General features: G+C 39.1%; 1 protein-coding gene across 4 annotated transcripts in view; it reads left to right on the top strand.

The window, feature by feature from the left end:
• The window catches only part of LOC115435177 (zinc finger protein 516), a 91,711-nt gene that overhangs the window by 28,196 nt on the left and 41,946 nt on the right, over window positions 1–21,569 (top strand). For 3 of the 4 annotated variants that reach the window (XM_030157419.1, XM_030157422.1, XM_030157420.1), the window contains exon 1: window positions 4,730–4,776. The exons of the other annotated variant lie outside the window; for it this stretch is intronic. The gene's annotated coding sequence lies outside the window, so the exon portion shown is untranslated. Of the gene's footprint in view, window positions 1–4,729; window positions 4,777–21,569 lie in introns of those variants that run through there. 4 annotated transcript variants of the gene reach the window in all.

Genomic DNA, 21,569 nt, shown 5'->3' with positions numbered 1-21,569 from the left:
AACCACCTCTTCTAAGCGCAAAAACTTGGTTTTGGTGATGTTGTTTTACCATTAGACAAATTTTATGCTTAACTTATATTTACGCAATTTGAGAGTCAATGGAAAAACAACTAATGAAGCTTTTCTCTGTTAAATGACTCAAAATAGTAATTAAACCTCTTTACGTAACATCTTCTACCGTTCATTTCTGTCAAAATACAAATGTTGAGTGAATTTCTACTGATTTATTCTCCATCTGAAGGTGATGTGGTGACAAACACACTCAGAATCTGCCCTTTTCATTTAAAAACCAAATCTGTTGGTGTTGAGGCCGATGGGTCGTGATCATCTAATCCAGGGACGTCAAACTCATTTAAGTTCAGGTTCCACATTCAGACCAATATGATCTGAAATGGGTCCAAACAGTCAAATAATAACAGTGAAAAAAGTAAAATTACATGATGAACATGTTCACATCTACAAACTGTCCTTTAAAAAAATGTGAATAAAATGAACAACCTGAACTGTCTTAAAAAAAAAAAAAAAAGTGTAATTTTACCAATATTCTGCCTCCATTTATCATTTCCACATGTTCATTATAACATACAGTTCACAGTGGATCTACAAATACACACAACATTTGAAAACAGACTGAAAATTAGTACAATTACACTTAATTTTCTTTAGACATTTCAGGTTCATATTTGTTCAGGTTATTCACATATAATTGTTATAGGATAGTTTGTTAATGTAAATATTTTAATGATTTAATGTTTTTTTGCACTAAAACAAAGAGGAAAGTTGTCATTATTTATAATGTTATTACTTTTTCAGATTAAGTCATTGTTTATTAATATGAGTTTTAGGTTATTATGTAATTATTTGACTTCATATTGGTCTGTATGTGGAACCCTTGACTGTTAATATCTTCAGTTTAATTTTTGCATTTCCATATTCATCTCGTGGGCCAGATTGGACCCTTTGGCGGGCAGTTTTGGTCCAGGGGCCGTATGTTGACCCCCCCGATCTAACGGGTTGTTGCAGAACTCTATTTAAAGAGCAGAGCTGCTAATCCCATCAGATTATACCTGAGCAACTCCACAGAATCAACCAATTAATGGGATTAAGGACAGCCACAAAGCCTGAGTTCCCTGAAAACCAACCCCCTTTAGACCCACATATGAAGCACAGACCCCAGACCCAGAGGTCCATGTGTCTGTAGGTACGGTTCTGATCCACCTGGACCACACCGGGTCCTGATACACAGATAAACCCCAGACTGGGGGGCCGTTTGTGTTGATGCTCTGATAGAAGTGGGTGTGTTTAAATAGGAGGACGGCGTCTCCACGGGCAGCTTTGTCCCAGATAGATCAGAGCTAGAGCTGTGGGAACGACAGAGGGAACTATTACGCCAGGGGTCTCAAACTGATTTTCTTTCAGGTTCCACATTCAGCCTGATTTGATCTGCAGTGAGCCGGACCAGTAAAATAAGAACAGAACAACCTATAAATAATGACAACTCCAAATTGTTGTCTTTGTTATAGTGCTAAAAAACCCATTAAATTATGAAAATACTTACTTTTCTAAACTATTCAAACAAAAAAGATGTGAATAACCTGAAAAAACTGAAACATCTTAAGAAAAATAAGTGCAATTTTAACAATGTTCTGCTTTAACTTATCATTTCTACATGTGCATTATGGATCAGATCTATAAAGACACTAAACACTAAGGAACAGGCAGAAAATAGTTCAAACTGTGCTGAATTTTCTTTAGACATTTCAGGTTGTTCATATTTTCTGGATTGTACTGACTGTTTCACGACCAAAAACAAACAAACAATTATCACCATATATATGTTCACTGATGTTTATGTATATATTTCTTTCCTTTAGTTGTTGTCCCCCACCCCCACCCCCCGAAGGAGAGGCAAAGATATTGATTTTAGTTCAGTTTGTTTGTTTGTTTGTTTGTTTGTTTGTTAACACTTTAGCAGCAAAACTATTGGTTGAATTCATACCTAATTGGGTTTATAGATTACCAGTGACCCAGAACAGATGTGGTTACATTTTGGGAAAAGTAGGTCAAAGTTCACATTTTTTCTTTTCCCATTTCCTTATAATGGGTGAAATTTCAAATGCCTATAAAAACATCAATTTTGTTTCAATTTACTTCAAACTTGACGCATATATAGAGGCAATTCATATACATCACTGTGATGTAAAGCTAAGGCACTTTCTTTTTCTTTCTTTTTTTTTTTACCATTCACCTAACTTTTTGTCACTATAAAGGATTGGGAAACCAGTCCAATAAAAGTATCCATTAAAAAACTGTCATTTCTAATCAACTCATTCTGAAAAAAATGTTAACTTGTTTTAATAAAAGAATGCCATTGAGGAACTGATTAAAGTTGCTGTGAGTTAAAATGTTGAGCTCTGGGGCTGAAGGTTAGAGTCTGTGACCTGGAAATAATACCAAAACAGAAGAAAGTCATAGAACATACAGTGCATTTAATTTTTTAACTTGATGAATATTATCACAACACACGGGTGGATAATAAGATACAATACATGTGAGGGGTGGGGTTTGTTGTGCCTGGCACCACTAGGTTATTATTTATTTATATTTTGCTATACAATTAAGAAATGCATAGGTAATAGATTACATCTGTATGTGCACTTGTATGTTGTGTGTATTTGTATAAATGTATGTATGTGTATACAGATGTATGAGTGTGTGTGTGTGTGTGTGTGTGTATATATATATATATATATGAGTAATGTAAAAGGAAGAGGGTGATAAATATATATTAATATTTTATGGAAAAGGGGTGGGAATAAATAAGTTCCTTTTCTTCCCACCTCTTTTCTGTCATGTCAGTGAAACTACTGTGCTGTTTTTCTTTCTTAAAATGTTTGGATTGTTGTTGTTTTTTGTATTATTATTTCTGTTTTACTTGTTCACATATATGTTAAATTTCATTGTATGTTCATAATAAATCACTAAATCAAAAAAAAAAAAAAAGGAAAAATACGTGTAATTGTACCAATATTCTGTCTGTTTATCATTTCCACAAGTTCATTATAATGAACAGATCACAGTGAATCTACAAATACACACAACATTTAATAACAGACAGAATATTGGTAAAAATACTTTTACAATTCCATGGTGTTCATATTTGTTCAGATTATTCAGATTATTTGTGAAAGGACAGTTTGTAAATGTGTTTATTTTTATGTAGTTATACATTTTACACTAAAGCAAACAGAAACGTTTGCAATTGGCATTATTTATAGGGTTATTTATAGGTAACTGCACTTATTTCCTTAAGAAATTTCAAGTTATTCACATTATTCCCATTTTTAAAGGACAGTTTGTAGATGTGAATATTTTCATAATGTCACTTGACTTTTTCCACTGTTGTTCTTTTACTGGTCTGACCCATTTTAGATCATCTTGGGCTGAAGGTGGAACTAAAATGAGTTTGACACCAGTGGATTAATAAAAGTAACTACATGTGTAAATGATAAACTGAGGCAGAATGTTGTTAAAATGATACTTGTACTTTTTTTTAAAATACCAAAACAAATAGAAGAATGTTCAGTTATTGTTTCTCGTTTATTATGTTGTTGTTTTACTGGTCTGACTGGTTGACAGATCTGGGCTGATTTCTGTCCAATCTCTTTATTGGGCAAGTGACTATTTTTTGATAATTTCCACAAATATTAACTTCCTCAGACCCAGCTATGGGTTTTTTTGGTCCACATTTGTGTACAAGAGTTTCACAACTTTGTACAAAAAAAAAAAAAGAAAAGAAAACTGTCCACCATAAAGGACATTCCATAAAAATTTTAAAAACTGCATCTGAAAAAACTGTTGCATCATGATGTTTCCAATATAGGCACTTATTTCATTAAAAAAAAAAAGGTACTTTGCTGACATTTCCTGGGTCTGAGGAGGTTAAAGTTGCAATTAAAATGGCAAAAGTCAGAGGTTTTTTTAGCATAAGGTGTAAGAAATAGATGTAATTTTAACTTAATTTTATTGATTTATAATTTTTTTGTAAGATATAGGAGCTTAACAGTCTAGGGTGTCACTCATTTTAGTTCCAATATTTTAACAACATTCTGCCCGTTTTAACAATTAAAGTTCAAACTCATATCACAAGTGGATCAGAACCAGTAAAATACCATCAGAATAGCCTATAAATAATGACATAATAATACTATTAATAATAACAACTACACATTCTTCTGCTTTATTTTAGTGTAAAGAAAAAAGGAAAATTACATGAAAATCTTTACATTTACAAACTGTTCTTTCACGAAAAATGTGAATAAACTGAACAAATATTTGAAATTACAGTTGAAATAGCAAAAGTCTGAGTTTTTCCACCACAAAGGACATTCCATAAAAATTTTAAAAACTACATTTGAAAAAACTGTTGCATCATGATGTTTCCAATATAGGCACTTATTTAATAAAAACAAAAAAATGCTGGTACTTTGCTGACATTTCCTGGGTCTGAGGAGGTTAAATACGGATGCCTCGGTGAGGTTATGTTGGTTTTTATAAAACTATTCAGTGATCCAGACAGATTTTACAGACATGTTGAAGCTGTAAATAGTGAATATGAGTGTTTTTTTTGTCCATTTATGACCTTATAACTGTTGTTTTATTGCATGTGTTTACTTTTTAGTAAGTGCTGCTCGGATGTTTTATGGCAAGAGGAGGGAGACTGTTGTCACGGCAACCGACGAGGAGGTAGATGACGACGTCCAATAACACACTAAGGTTAGAATTGTGAATTTCAGAGTGTTTCAATGAGTGACTGTAAAGGGTTAAAGTGTCACCTGGACTGAACGTCTTGTCCTCTGGTGTCTCGAAGCATGTGCTGGTCCTCTGTGTGTGGTGTAAATGTGTTTGGAATGACAGCGGCAGTAACATCGTCTGCTCTGGTGGAGGCGGTCGGTGGGTCGATGTGGGGGGGGTCGTGGCTGCCTGGTTGGAGGGTTGATTTAATGGCTGTTTTGCTGATGCAGGTGAGTCCCATTGGACGAGTGTGGACTCTCCAGGGACCCACGGCACAAACACCAGCGCTTGATGCAACATTTGCTTTGTGTTGAGTTGGACTTAGGTGTTTGGAGTTCATTCAGAGCGTCAGAATAAACACACAGACATGTCAGAGATAAACTGTGGAAGATTGACTCTACCGTCAACTGGGGCCAGATTCAGTGCAATAGGTTTTAACATCCAACTAGTATAGTTTTTTAATTTTTTCACAGATTTTATTAGCCTACATGCATTATTTATTTATTGATATTTCTTTATTTTCACACTGACTACTTTATTCTGTGTACAAGTGTTTTATCTGTGTTTTCTTTTATTGCAACCAAGGTTATTATTGTTAACGAAAACTAACGAAATGACGAAAACTAAAATTGAAAAAACATTTTCGTTAACTGTAATAAATAAAAACTATAATTAAAAGAAAAAAAAAAACGATAACTAACTGAAACTGTATTGTGTGTTTACGAAACTAAGTAAAACGGATAAAAATTCTAGATTAAATTCCCTTCGTTTTTGTCTTTGTCAACGTCAGATTGATATAAAATCAATTTATTTCCCTTAAGTAATTTTAGCAGCTGGCACCATATGATATTTAATGGTCCATCACTTGTGGTTTCCAGTCGTCTTCTGGTCCCCACTCTACCTGGAAACATGGAGACTAAAGTTGGGAGAAAGCAGCAGAGTCCTGTCTGGGATTTATTTGAATACGATGGAGAAGAAGAGAAAAGATACGACAAAACTAAAATTAATACTAACTAACTAACTAACTAACTGACTAATAAACTAAGCATTTAGAAAATAATGAAAACTCATAAAAACTAGCAAACCTGCTCTAAAAACTAATTAAAACTAACTGAATTAGAGAAAAAAAGTCAAAACTAAATAAAACTAAACAATAATGAAAAATCCAAAGCTATTATAACCTTAACTGCAACACGATATCATGACTCCCTTTTAATTGGCATCTTATCTTTACGTATTATAATCTTTCTATATTAGCCCCCTGTCCAACCTGAATCGATGCGTCAGATACCACACATTGAGGGTTAGGGTTATGCAAAGCGGAGATCTTGGCGTAAAATAGCGTTGAATAACGTGCGAAAGGTCGAAAATGCGTACGTATAGCACGTTAAATACCATAACAACTGGCGTGACATACAACACTATTTAATCTAATACATTATTATTATTATTTCATGAGATCAGTGTCTCTACTGAGACTAATACATCGTCATCTCGTTTCTGTGTTGCATCTATGATGAAAGTGTTTAAATGACAAAATAAAGAATCTGAATCAGACGGAGCTTCTTCAAAATGGGCTGAAAAGTCAAAGTCAACCAACACCATGAGAACAGAGGTGTGATACCAACGGTTCGCACATTTATGCACAAACAGGAGTGACCTTTGATCCCCCACTGCCCTTGTAGCATTAGCCACATGCTACACGTACGTCCACATAACCAGAAGAACACCAGATAAAAGCAGAAACAGAACACAACTCAAACAACAAACACGTAAACAGACAGTTATGTACACAGATAGCATTCTGAGACCGCACATCGATGGACCAAGAGCAAAACCCCCCCATCGGAAAAATGAGAAAACTAAAAACAACTTGTTTTCTTGCTGCATGTAAAGAGTAATACAGTAAAAAAATAAATAAATAAATAGCAGTGTGTTATTTATGTAAATTATATATTTCTAGTTTTATTTAAAAATGCATTTTTTAGAAAGGAGGTTTTAGTCTTAGTCGATATTTAAGATTCAAAGATTTTTTATCATCAATTCAGTAGATGCACAGAACAAACAGAGAACTGAGATACTGTTTCTCTGTCATCCTGTCATTAAAAAGCCATGCAATAAAAAAAAAAAGAGGTAAAAATAGAATAGGATAGATAGGTGGTAGAAAGAATATAAAGTGTACATATAAATGTATTTACAATAGCAGCGGTAATGCATAAAATAATTTAATAAAACAACAGAACAATGAGACAAACTCTGCAGAGCTAAGCTAACAGCGTTAAGCTAACGGCACTAAGCTAACAGCACTAAACTAACAGCGTTAAACTAACAGCACTAAGCTAACACAAAGCTCAACGGCTAAAACTCACTGAACACAAAGAAAAGCAAAAATAAAGGTCACGTTATGAAGCGATGATGATGAATGTTATCTTACTTTTGCTGTTTTCTGATCAGAACTTGGTTTTATGTGAATGAAAGTTCTGCTTTCGATGCTAATCCACTGGTTTGTGTTACACTGAAATGATTCCCAGTGGAAACAAATGGTTTAACAGATTAAACACACTGTGGTAGAAACACTGAGCTGCTGCACAGACTCTGTCCATAGAGTGTTTCCTGTGTAAAAAGACACTGTTAGACCATGTTTTTGTAACTGCTAGACTTGACTATTGTGATGCACTTTATGCCAGGTTGAGTGAAAATGCACTTTTCCAACTGCAGTTTGTTCAAAATGCTGCAGTTCGGCTTTTAACAGGGACATGGAAACATGAACATATCTCACCTGTTTTAGCTTCTCCATTGGTTGCCAGTGTATTTTAGAGTTGATTTTCAAATTCTTCTATTTGCTTTTAAATGTTTGAATGGCCTTGCCCCCTCCTACCTGTCTGACCTGATCCAACCCCCCCTCGTGCTCTCAGGTCAGATCAGCTGCAGCTTGTGGTTCCAAACACTAAACAGAAGCTTGGTGGGGACCGTGCCTTTTCTGTTGTTGCCCTTAGATGTTAGACAGGCTCAGTCTCTGCCTGTCTTTAAATCATGTCTAAAAACGCACTTTTTTGACATGTTTCTTTTTTAAATATATTTTTTATGCTGTTTTTATCACATTTTAATTTGTCTTTGTTTTTATGATGGTTGTATTTTGTTGTTCTTACCCCGTTTTGCACCCTGTTATCACTGGTTTTACTTACTTATTTACTTATTTAATCCCTTCTTTTATGTTTCGTGTACAGCACTTTGGCCAGCTGTAAAGTTCTTAAAGTGCATTATAAATAAAGTTGGTATGGTATGGTATACCACCATACCACTGACACCATGGATAAAACTGGACGTAGTCATGAAGGTGTAGTTTAGGTGTACACCTGCGTTACCTTTAGTGTTGGTTGTGCAAGTCGATTCTTTCCATGACGTGGACTTAACACCGGTTTGGTTCTGTCCATCTCCCACAGTTATCAGTGCTGACCTCCATCTACTACAGCTCCAACACTGATTTAGAACCTAGATTTGATGTTTCAGCTGCAGATTCATCACACAAACATATAATAAAGGCATGAACAGAACAGGCTGAGACACCAAAGACTAATAATCTGCATGTTTTCACATAGACATGGACCACAGTTTACATTTTACAGGACTAACATCAGAACAGTATTTTAGTTCAATCCCAACAAAAGAACTAACATTATTTAATAACAGTGTTAAATAATAATACATAAAATATAAACAAAAAAGAAAAACAACAAACTAAAATGAACCTCCACAATATCTGCATTTGAATAAATACCTAAAAATATTGATACAGTATTGTGAAATAAAATATTGCAATATATTGCAGAACCGATATTTTCTTACACCCCTAGTGGCTGTCATATGCTGCTATAAATGTTTTGCATTTGTTTGTTTGTCCCTAATTGTTTGGACGTCCAATAAGGCAGGGTAACTGGGAACTGAACTGACCTCCGGGGATTAATAAAGTAGTCTGAATCTGAATAATTTAGAAAAAATACTGAAAAATCTATGTTTATGTGACATAAATTCAGTTTATATGTGGATGAGAGGAACAAACCTATAGAAAAATACCTGTTTTGTCCAATATCTGCCTTAGCCTGGACGTGGTATCAGGCTCAGACCAGCTACTGTCACTCATTTTACTGGTTTGTCATCAGTTCCATCATTTCTATTAATCAGTCACTGACTATCGTTGCCAAGTTACCAATAGTTGACACTGAATGGTTAAATATTGAGTCTAATAAATCAGTGGATAAAATAAGTAAAACTTCTAAGTTGTTCCGTTATTCCCATAATGCTTCTCACTCAACGTGGGACATTTTCCTTCAGTTAAAATAAAGACCTGAACTCACACAGTTTTCACTGACACCACTTTATTCCCATGAACGTCCTGGTGACATCATGTGGCCCATTCGGAGGTAGGTTGTCACGGCGACAGTCCTGCAGCTCCACATCCAGATCAGCTGGATCCACCAGCGTCTGAACACCCAAACTGGTGCAGATCAGGCCGTTGGAGCTGAACAGGTGTGATCTGGTTTTTCTGAATCCACCTGCGACACCATGGAAAGAAAACAGCAGCGAGCATGTTTTCTCACTCCTGTAGAGTCAATCATCTGCCTTTAACACCGCTCAACTCATCATCCAACCACTGGATCCTCTTTTAATGACTGCTTTGAGGTCATCCGTTTACGTATTTATCCACATTCTTATGTCACATTTTAAGGAACTCCACATCCAGCTTGAATAAATCTGCTTAAATGAATCCTCTGGAGGCAGCGTCTCTCATTCATTTACCGACTGGTCATTTATGGTGATTTTCAAAAGTGTTACTCCACAGAGGCTGGAACGTCATCTCTGGAGTGGGAGATTTCTTTGATTTTTAATGGTTTTAAACGAAAACATCTGTTCAAACACAGGAAAAAGTAACTCAACTCACTTTTCCCACATGTAGTCGCCCACTCACACAAAAGCACCTGCATCCAAATCCGACGCACACATCAGGAGCTTTTTGTTGCAGATACAGTCGTGTCTCTGGTTGATTAAAAATGCGACAGTTATTACCTCCGCTGGGAGGTATTGTGATCACTTTACTTTGTGTTTGTTTGTTTGCGTGTTTGTTTGTTTTTTTGTTGGCAACTTTACAGGAAAACTACTCCAACCATCTTTACCAAATTGTACCCACAGACAGGCCTAGGCCCTGGGACCAACCCATTAAATTTTGGGCCAAGTAGGCCAAAGTTCAAGGTCACAGCAAGGTCACAAAATCTCACATTTTCCTATCTCTCATCATTGAGCAATTTTCAAAAATTCATACAAAATTGAAAACGACTCCGATTAGCCTCCAATTTCATACAGCCGTGGCTTATAACAATATCTTGTATCTGGCACAAAATTGTCCACATCCACTGTGGACTCTGTGGACATTTCATTTGTTTGTCTGTTAGCAAGGTAATTCAAAAAGTTACGGACGAATTTGGATGAAATTTTCAGGAAATATTGATACTGGCACAAGGAACAAATGATTAAATTTTGGTGGTGATCGGGGGGGAGGAGGCTGATCTGCCTCGGTGGAGGTCTGCGCTCTCAGAGTGCTTTTCTAGTTAAGTATTTGGTATTTATGTTGATGAAATATGAAAAAAATGTATAAAAGTTAAAAACAGGCTGTATGAAAAACATTCAGACTTTACTACAGCGCTGTGCAGATTATGCTCTGTGGGCGGGACTGTGGAGGGTTAATGATGGGGGGGGGTTTGAGAATCCACATCACTACCAAACTTTGTCTGTAGTATTGACTGTTTCAATCATGTTCGTTCATAGAAAACAAAAATAGCGGCGACAAAGCCGAACCAAGGTAATAACCTGGAGGAGAGGGGGTGGGGGGTTAGTTTTTTTCCTCGGCCCCCGTCTCCTCATCAGTCCGAGGCCGAGCTCATCACTGATCCAAACTCCCACATAGTCCTGTCCTCTCTCTCTCTCTCCTCCTCCGTCAGCTCTTATTATCCCAATCCATCTCCTGCCGTGACTTTACACCACTATTTACCACTTACCCCCCCCTCATTATTTGCTCTGCCTTTTCTGCTCTCCTTGACATGCATCTCCTCTCTCTTCAGACGCTGCCTTGTTTTCCTCTGTATTAGTTTAGAGTTTTCCGCTGGGCCGGTTAACAAGCTGGCATGATTTCATCAATGTGAAGGAGTGGAGCTGATAAGACACGACCCAGATGGAAACCACAGCTGTTTTTATACAGGCGTCCATCATCTGCAACCATTCACCTGAACCCACATCAGCCCACAGCGCTGGGAGCACCCAAAGCAACCAGTCAAATCTGATTTCTATACATATATTATCTGATGACACTTTACATTTACAGCTGCTCAAACTAGGCTCTTGATTGACTGATAAAAATGTAAAAAACTCAACCAAGTATACAAGATTATCGACAAAATAATCAACAAAATTGGAAAGAATACAACAAAATCAAGAAAATGAACAAAATAATCAACAAAATGGGCAAAAGGGGAACAAAATCAACAAAATGAATAAAATAATCAATAGAATGGGCAAAAGTGAAAAATAAATTTTAAAAATGAACAAAATGATAAACAAAATGGGCAAAAGTGAAAAGAAAATGAACAAAATAATCAACAAAATTGGTAAATGAAAAAAAAGAACAAAATGCACAAAAATGGAAAAAAAATCAACAAAATGAACAAAATTATAAACAAAATGGGCAAAAGGGGGAAAAAATCAAGAAAATGAATAAAATAATCAACAAAATCAGTAAAAGTAGAAAAAAATCAAGAAAATGAACAAAATGATCAACAAAAAGGGCAAAAGTGAAAAAAAACAACAACAACAAAATAATCTAAAAAGAGTAAAAATGACAGTGTTAGCCTTTGGGCTAAACGTCGTCGTGACTGCTCCTGCCAGGATTCAAACCCTGTTCTCTGACATCGTAGTGGACAGTGTTACTTCCTGATCTATCCATCCACCTGCAGAAGTACCAGAACTATTATCTGCTGATATATATTCATCTGTAGAGGACGTCCATCAGTATGTCTTGGTCATTTTAAGGTGTTTAGATGATCTTGTGACATTTCATTTCTGAGGAAGGTCTTGATTCTTTTGTGGATGTAACATTTCCTCCTGTGGGTGGTCCTTAAGCCTCTAGTGGGCGGTCCTTAAGTCTCCAGTGGGCGGTCCTTAAGTCTCTCCTGTCTCTCGTATAGGAGGGGGAGGTCTACTGATCCATTTATAACCACAGTCTATACGTTAAAAAAAAGAACCAAACAGGAAACATCTGTATAAATATTCATGTTTTTGTTCAGTTATTTGATGCGATTCCTATCGTCGTCGTCTTCTTCATATCAGACCGATGGGGCGGTGCCTCAGCGCCCTCCACTGACGAGCTGTCACTGACTGTCATACTGAATTATAAACACTAAAGAGAACGGTCTGTGAGTTAATATGTGTTTGTTAAGGCTAACTCAGTGTTTGTTAAGGCTAACTCAGTGTGTATTAAGGCTAATTCTGTGTGTTAAGGCTAAGTCAGTGTTTGTTAAGGTTAACTCAGTGTGCTGTAAAATCTAATGGTGGATTGTTTTTCACCTACAATAATGACTGAATTATACAGATGTTTGCAAATGCATGAGAAGTGTCGAAAACACACGTTTGTGGTTTTTTTGACCTGTTTTTCTGGAGCACGGGGCACTTTAGAACTCATACAACCTGTGCACACATGTGAGAATGGGTGAATTTTACAGTGAAATATGGATTTAAAGGGCTCAGATTTATCTAAACCCACTTTTATTAATCTGTGGTTCATTTCTTTGTGTGTTTGGACCCTAATAGTTCATACAGTTTGACTTTGAACCCTCCAGCTGCTGCAAAACTATCTTTAGATTTTTTTTTTTTTTGCTTAATTCCATATTTTTTTTTTTTGCTTAATTCCTGATTTTTTTCTTGATTCTAGATTTTTTTGCTCAGTTCAAGATTTTTTTTTAGTTTAATTCACTTTTTTTTGCTTAATTCAAGAATTTTTTTTTTGCTAAATTCAAGATGATTAGTATTATTATTTGCTTAATTCAAGATGTTTTTTTGTTTAATTCAACTTTTTTTTGCTTAATTCAAGATTTTTTTGCTTACTTCAAGATGATTTTTTTTGCTTAATTCAAGATTTTTTTTTGTTTAATTCAACATTTTTTTTTCTTAATTCAACATTTTCTTTTTTGCTTAATTCAACATGTTTTTTGCTTAATTAAAGCAAAAAAAAATCTGCCAATGGAACAAGTGAAAATTATCTTGGTCAAACTTCTTGAAATCAGATTTTCCAGATCTATTGTCTATAAATCAGTTCATATATCTCACTGAAAAGTTCCTCTGTAGGTGATTCTGTCTTATTTTAAGTGTGATGAGATATTTGGACTGGAAATGAGAAAAATACACTTGGTCAGATTTTGATTTTTGCAGTGTACTCATCTGTATTGAACTGCTGTTATAGGACCACCTACTGGCAACAGGAAGTTTGTCTAAAGTGGAAAACATCTGATTTACATGAACTGTGCAGGATAATAACCTGATAATGCAGCAGCCTAGTGCAGAGTTAGTGGGGGTTCTCCAGCGCCACATAGTGGACACAGGAAGTCATATTGAACTCTTATTTCAGTGCGACTATTGCAGTTGAATGTGTATATTCGGCCTGGTTTCCTATTTTCCAGGTGTATAAGGGCTGATCTGGTGTATTGTGGTGTTATGTAACATGTGTACGGTGCAGTGTTTCATATTCAGTCTGTGGAGTTTACCCACAGGTTTGCAGTTGCAGTTGTTTTCTTCTGCATTCGTAGTGAAGCCCACACACTCTGTAGTCCATCCATCAGGAGATTTGAGTGGAAACCCTCTGGTCCTGGATGTGTGTGAGCGTTGTGGTGCAGATCTGCTGCCCTGTTGTCTTCTCATATCTGCTCCTGACAGCTTTTACAGGATGTGTTCTTCAGCTTCTGCCTTCAGGTAAACAAGAAACGATGTGGGCAACGAGAAAAGGAAACAGTCATTACATTTATGCACAAATACAGGCAACAAATCAGACTTCAGCTCCATTCTTTGTCATGTGAATGCACTGAAACGGTGAGATTCAAAGTCCTAAAGGCCTGTTCTCACGGCTTCAGGACGTTCACCGGCTCTGGAGGTGTTTCAGTGTTTGTGTGTAAACTGTGGACCCGCCGCCAACCGACAAATAAAAGGCTTCTATCAGAAAGTGTGACAGTGTGAGGGAGCGGTGGCCGGCGCTGAGGTCGGTGCTCTAATTACACTTCAGAGAGACTGATTTAGGTTCCGTTTCAGAGGGTGAACAGGTTCTGTAGACAGATGGAGAACAGAGCGGTGGAGGCAGAACCCATCAGTCTGGACTCAGAGACGCTCGCACATCAATAAGTTATGGTTTTACTACGGAAGTCTGAGGACTAACGCTGCCTTCAGGGACCGTCGGGAAGATGAGCCTTTCTATCTGTGGGGAGCGGACCTATGTTCCCTGGTACCTATGTTCCCTGGTACCTATGTTCCCTGGTACCCAGGTTCCCTAGTACCTATGTTCCCTGGTACCTATGTTCTTTAGTACCTATGTTCCCTGGTACCTATGTTCTTTAGTACCTATGTTCCCTGGTACCTATGTTCCTTGGTACCTATGTTTCCTGGTACTTATCTTCCCCGGTACCTATGTTCCTTGGTACCCATGTTCCCTGGTACTCATCTTCCCCGGTACCTATGTTCCTTGGTTCCTATGTTCCCTAGTACCTATGTTCCCTGGTACCCATGTTCCCTTGTACCTATGTTCCCTAGTACCTATGTTCCCTGGTACCTATGTTCCCTTGTACTTATATTCCTGGACACCTATGTTCCCTGGTACCTATGTTCTTTAGTACCTATGTTCCCTGGTACCTATGTTCCTTGGTACTTACCTTCCCCGGTACCTATGTTCCTTGATACCTATGTTCCCTAGTACCTATGTCCCCTGGTACTTATCTTCCCCAGTACCTATGTTCCTTGGTACCTATGTTCCCTAGTACTTATGTTCCCCGATACCTATGCTCCCTGATACCTATGTTCCCTAGTACTTATGTTCCCTGGTACCTATGCTTTCTAGTACCTATGTTCCCTAGTACCTATGCTCCCTGATACCTATGTTCCCTGATACCTATGTTCCCTAGTGCCTATGCTCCCTGATACCTATGTTCCCTAGCACTTATGTTTCCTGGTACCTATGTTCCCTAGTACCTATGCTCCCTAGTGCCTATGCTCCCTGATACCTATGTTCCCTAGTACTTATATTTCCCGGTACCTATGTTCCCTAGTACCTATGTAGCATGTGATCATTTAAGTTGGTCATTTAAATATCTGGAGGCGGAGCCAAGTGTCCTCTTTTTTTTGAAGTCTAAATATAGTCACCCCACCACAGCAAGTGAAGGCAGCATTAGACTTTCACCCCTTGGCCCCTCCCCCTCAGCCCTCCCCCTCCTTTTTGCACATTCACGTGAAGGGGTAGGGGTGTCCCCATTCTCAATGAGTTGGAAGGGGAGGGGCTAAGGGGGAGGGGCTGTTTGACCCTCCAAACAGAGATTTTTCAGGACCACAACACAAACACAAGGGTCTGAGAAATCTCCCATAATTCAGTTCAAATCATCAACAAGATGGCGGTAAACACAGCAAAAAAGTGCAGTAGTGACAAAAGAAACACAATAAATGTATGTACGTAAATAACTTAACTGTCTGTTTAATGCCGTTTCAGTGTGTTATAGATGGCATTTCTGCGGTTTGTAGTTGATAGACGTAAACAGATGTCCAAAGCCCATGGAACTGAGACGGTTCCAGCTGCTGACCACACAGAGAATTCTATCGCAAACAAAGTTGTAGCATGTTTTTATAGCGTCATCGATGACTGATGATGACGTAACAGGTCTGGAAGGGTTGGACTATTTCAGAGCAGAATATTTACACCACTACCCCTTAGAACTGGGTTTAAAGGGGGAGGGGCCAAGTGCAAGGACCAAGGGGGAGGGGCTAAGCAAGGTTATAATAGTTTTGAATTTTTCATTATAGTTTAGTTTTATTTAGTTTTGACTTTTTTTCTCTAATTCAGTTAGTTTGAATTTGTTTTTAGAGCAGGTTTGCTAGTTTTTATTAGTTTTCATTTTTTTCTAAATGCTTAGTTTTAGTTTTGTCGTATCTTTTCTCTTCTTCGTAGTATTCAAATAAATCCCAGACAGGACTCTGCTGCTTTCTCCCAACTTTAGTCTCCATGTTTCCAGGTGGAGTGGGGACCAGAAGACGACTGGAAACCACAAGTGACAGACCGTGAATGTCGTATGGTGCCGCTAGATAAAATTGCTAGAGCGGAATAAATCGCTTTCGTATCAATCCGACATTGACAAAGACGAAAACGAAGGGAATTTTATCCATAATTTTTATCTGTTTTAGTTAGTTTTGTAAACACACAATACAGTTTCAGTTAGTTATCACTTTTTTCTTTTAATTATAGTTTTTATTTATTTCAGTTAACAAAAGTGTTTTTTCAGTTCTAGTTTTTGTCCTTTCCTTAACGCTAATAACCTTGGTGACAAGTGCAAGGGCCAAGGGTTAGGGGTAAGGGGGAGGGGTGAAAATGAGAACTGGGACTGGGCCTCGGAGTTGGAGTGGTGGTTGGATTAGGGTGCAGTCCGGGTTTGTTACTGGTATTATTTAGGCGGACTTGGTGTATGATATTCTGTTCATGCTTTCTTTTCTTATATTCATCATTTAATAGGTGTTATGTATTTTATTTTATTTTTATTGTCATTTTGTTTGTTTGTTTGTTTGTTTTGTGTTTTTTTTTCTCTCTTCTGCGCAGTTTTACTCAGTTCTGGTTGTAGTTATTGTTACTATTATAATTATCACCATGGTTGTTACTGTTTGTATTGTAGATACTTTCTTGTGAGGGTCTTCGCCACCTTATTCTTTCTTGCTCTCTCCCTTTCACCCCCCCCCCCATGTCATGTCTGGGGGTGTGTGTGTATGATGGACTCCAGTCTGCTCCAATAAGAGTGAACAAAGTGTAGGTTTTGTTTGTGAAATGTGAGGTAGCGTAATGATAGTTTCGTCTGTGCAGGGACAGTAGATGTGGCTGTGTGAGAGGAATGCTGCTGCTGTGGTGGAGGCGGCGAGATCGGGGGGGGGGGGGGGGTTGGACTCCACGGGCAGGAGCACCCAGGGGTTAACGAGCGGTGTGAGAAAAACAGGCAGAGTTGGAGAAGGCGGGGGAGGGAGCGCATACACACTGATATCCAAACAGTCCCAGAGGAAGGCCAGGACGGACGGGCCTGGGAGACACTGCCTCCGCCACCGACGCTCTGGAGGCTTTAAACGCACATACACCACAGCAACGCCGCGGCTTCCTGCTACGATTAACAACGAACAATGAACAAGTGGAAAGTGATGGAAGTTCCATCTGCTAAACTCCAGCTGTTTTAGATCCACAGGCCTTTACTGGTAGGCTCTGTTTGTGTTGGTATGTTGTCGTCAGTTAAGGGTCTCTTGTCCCCCCTCGTCCCATCCCGTCCCGTCCCGTACCGTCCCACCACCCAAATGTAAGATGACAGTAGTGACCCAAACAGCTGCCGTCTCGTCCTCTCAAACACAGACCTAATGCAGCCTTTTCTGTCCTAAAGCCCTTCTCACGCAAATAGAGCAGGGAGGCAGGAACCCCCCCCCCCCCCCCCCCCCCCCCCCAAAGCCTATTTATCAGGAGGGGTGGGGGTTTGGAGGAGGGACAGACAGCGTGGACCCCCTCTATTGTTCTGGTTGGGTTTAAGGGATGGGGGGGCAGGGATAGAACCAGGAATAGGATGGGAATGGGAGACCCCAACAATACCTCCAAGCCCCCCCACTGCTCCTCCTGCTGATGAGCATGACCTGCTCTGACAGACCTGGGACCAGGGACAGACCAGGGACAGACCCAGACCAGGGACAGACCCAGACCAGGGACAGGATAGACCAGGGACAGACCCAGACCAGGGACAGGATAGACCAGGGACAGATCAGACTCAGACCAGGTTCCTTCTTCAACTTTCTAGGTTTAGAAAACAGATAATATTCACTTCTAATCCTGGATTTTTGTTCCATTCTACTCTGTTTTTAACCTAAACTCTGCACCGTCTGTCGACCACAAATACAACTTTTTTTGTTCTACATGTGACACATTGTTGCTCTAAAAATGTGCTAAAAGTCAGAGTGTAGGTGCGTTTGTTTGTAGGTGCGTTTGTTTGTAGGTGCGTTTGTCTGTAGGTGCGTTTGTCTTTAGGTGTTTGTCTTTAGGTGCGTTTGTCCATAGTTGCCTTCGTCCATAGTTGCCTTCGACCATAGATGCATTTGTCCATAGGTGCGTTTGTTAGTAGGTGCATTGATCTGTAGGTGCGTTTGCCTGTAGGTGTGTTTGTTCTTAGGTGCATTTGTCTTGAGGTGCGTTTGTCCATAGTGCCTTCGTCCATAGGTGCGTTTGTCCGTAGTTGCCTTCGTTCATAGGTGCGTTTGTCCGTAGTTGCGTTTGCGTGCATCCAGCTGTGCGTCCCCTCCCTGTGCTGGCGTTTACAGCAGACCTCTTTGTGTGGCGGTGTGGGGCGGGTGGGAGGTGCAGAGCAGTTTGTTCATAATGGACTATTGATTGGTTGGAGAATACACTGGCTCATGTGGACGTGAGTGTTAGTGTGTGTTTAACACTCATACATTCTGTCCCACAGTCGGCGCTGAATGTCTCCACTTTATGGACCACTGTACTAGGATAGCGCTCTGTGTGTGTGGGTGTGTGTGTATGGCGTGTGTGTGTACGCCAGTGTGTGTGTGTTTTAAATGCTGCCTGTGTTAAAGCCTCCAGTGTGTGGAGGACATTAAAGCCCCCTCTGTTTGGCTTCTGGACTCCTCCGTCGGCCTGTATGTATGTGAGCGTTTGTCGGTGCATTCCAACAGAAGCTCTACTCTTTATTTATGGCGGCTGTGAGCGCGTTCGTTCACCTCAGATGCTCGTCTCTGAGTCTCTGTGTGGGAGTGGAACAGTTCCCGTCATCACTGAAGGATGTCCCACACAACAACCAGCTGCAGTCATTATCGGGAGGAAGGTGACAGCGTCAAAGCCCGTCTCTGCACCCTTGGGTGGAGGAGATTAGTGTCACGGCTGCCTGGCAGATGATGATGGCCATGATGAAGTTCTGTGGATGGATGACAGTGTTTTCTATCAAACAGCAGCAAAACTATGAGGCTCCACATCCTCCTCTGACACCTTAAAAACTCGAACAGCTACTGATAGAAACGGTTTAATACCTGTCCATCCAATAATGATAATAATAATAATAATAATAATAATAATAATAATAATAATAATAATGATACTGATAATAATAATAACTAGAAAAGCACTCGGAGCGCAGACCTCCACCAATGCAGATCAGTCCCTCCCTCCCCGTCGCCCCCCTATGTCGTCAGCATAGCAGTGGAATTGTATTCCATGTTTGCTAACGACACGACAGATGGGGAGCATGTAGATGGTGAAGCGGGTTGGACCGAGCACGGAGCCCTGGGGGATTCCACAGGTGACCGCATGAGGGCGGGATTTAATGTCCCCCAGGGCTACGAACTCAGTGAAGGGCAGTGACGGACATACTGGTGTACTGATGGAGGCCATGACGGAGAATGTGGTGGTCAATAGGGGTGTTTGGAAATATTGGTTCTGCAGTATATCGCGATATTTCATTTCACAATACTGTATCGATATTAAAAAGTACTGTATTGATATTTTTAGGTATTTATTTAAATGCAGATATGGCGGCGGTTCATTTTTGTTTTTCTTTTTTGTTCGTATTTTATTTATTCTTATTTAACACTCTTTTATTAAATAATGTTACTTCCTTTGTTGGGATTGAACTAAAATAATGTTCTGATGTTAGTTCTGAACTAATAGAATATGAACATTTGAACAGGATCTTAAACTGTAATGTCTGTAAAACAGAATTTCAGTTTGAACACAGGAACATTTTGTGATATAACATTAGATCCTGTTGTGATCAAATAAAACTGTGTTTCGTATTTGTGTAGATTTCTGCTGTAATTCAGTTCTTCCGGGAAATAATCTTTGTAAAAAAGAAACAAAAAATTGCCTGTTTTAACAGTATCATAATATGTCGGGATATATCGTATCGTGATGCTAGTATTGTGATTTGTATCGTATCGTCAGATTCTTGCTGATACACAGCCCTAGTGCTCAACAGTGTCAAATGCAGCAGAGAGGTAGAGAAGGATGAGGAGGAAGTGGAGCTCGAGGTCAGAGGTCATCAGGAGGTCATTGGTGACTCTGATGGGGGCCATCTCAGTGCTGTGGGAGGGACCAAACCCAGAGTGGAATTTTTGATTGAAGGTGTTTTTGGAGTTGGATGGAGACTATTTCAATAATCTTATCAGTACATGTACATAACTCGGCTTCAGTTCAACAGCATCAGTTCAGACCCGTTTGGACACAGATGTTTGGTTTATGTTCAGTTAAAGGTGGGGTAGGGGATCCTGGAAAAACAGTTTGAGCAGCTACATCACAGGTGTCAAACATGCGGCCCAGGGGCCAAATCAGGCCCGCCAAAGGGTCCAGTCCGGCCCCGGGGATGAATTTGTGAAATGCAAAAATTACACTGAAGATATGAACAATCAAGGATGTTATCCACTCAAACTTTTCCACTTACAGATTCTTCAAATATGGAACAGTTTCAGACACAGATCCTATGTTTCAATCAAAGTGTCTGTTTTTAGTTTTAATGTGTGAAAGTGAGCGTCAAAGCAAAGATGACCAGACTAAGGAACCGTTTTAATCCACAGACCAACAGATGACGGAGCCACAGACTGATAAACTCATATCTGGACAGATCCACTCATATTTGTACAACAGTCAGAACATTTACACTCAGCGTCTTTACCGCTGTCACTGTATGTTTGTATCTTGCACAATCAGTCAGTCTTTATTTTTTGCACCTTGATACACTTACTCCTCGCTTCATTTTATTTGACCTATATATTTTTTCCTTTAGTGTACAGTTTATTGTGTTTTAGTCTGTTTACATTAGTTGTGTGCAGGGAACTCAAGTAAGAATTTAATTGCTCAGTTCTGCTGTGAATACGACAATAAACTTCTTGAATCTTAATGTGTGGACAGCAGCTGTAAACGGCTGTAAACGGGTGTAAACTGCTGTAAACTACTGTAAACGGCTGTAAAGGGGTGTAAACTGCTGAAAACGGCTGTAAATGGGTGTAATCTGCTGTAAACTACTGTAAACGGGTGTAAACTGCTGTAAACAGCTGTAAATGGATGTAAACTGCTGTAAACTACTGTAAACAGCTGTAAACGGCAGTAAACGGGTGTAAACTGCTGTAAACTACTGTAAACGGCAGTAAACTGCTGTAAACAGGTGTAAACTGCTGTAAACGGGTGTAAATGGCTGTAAACTGGTTTAAACGGGTTGTGCGTGGGTCGACATGGACGCGCTGACGCCGTCTCAGATCCAGTCCAGATGTGGACGTCAGGGGACTTTAAATAAGTTGAGTACAAGTGGGAAAATAAGAGCGGATTTCCTCCTCTGGTCAGACCCCGAACGCCTCAGCAACTGAGCAAAGAGAAAAAAAAAAACACAGTTTGTTTTTGTTTGACACGGCGTTCATGATCAAGTTTAGTTCCTCTTAAAGGTTTGGGTGTTTTTGGTTTGACTGAGAAAAGA

Source organism: Sphaeramia orbicularis, chromosome 16 (genome assembly GCF_902148855.1).
Source record: "Sphaeramia orbicularis chromosome 16, fSphaOr1.1, whole genome shotgun sequence".
In the NCBI taxonomy this organism is placed as follows: domain Eukaryota; kingdom Metazoa; phylum Chordata; class Actinopteri; order Kurtiformes; family Apogonidae; genus Sphaeramia; species Sphaeramia orbicularis.
The sequence above is the reverse complement of the archived record's forward strand: the minus strand, read 5'-3'. Positions and strand labels throughout refer to the sequence as shown.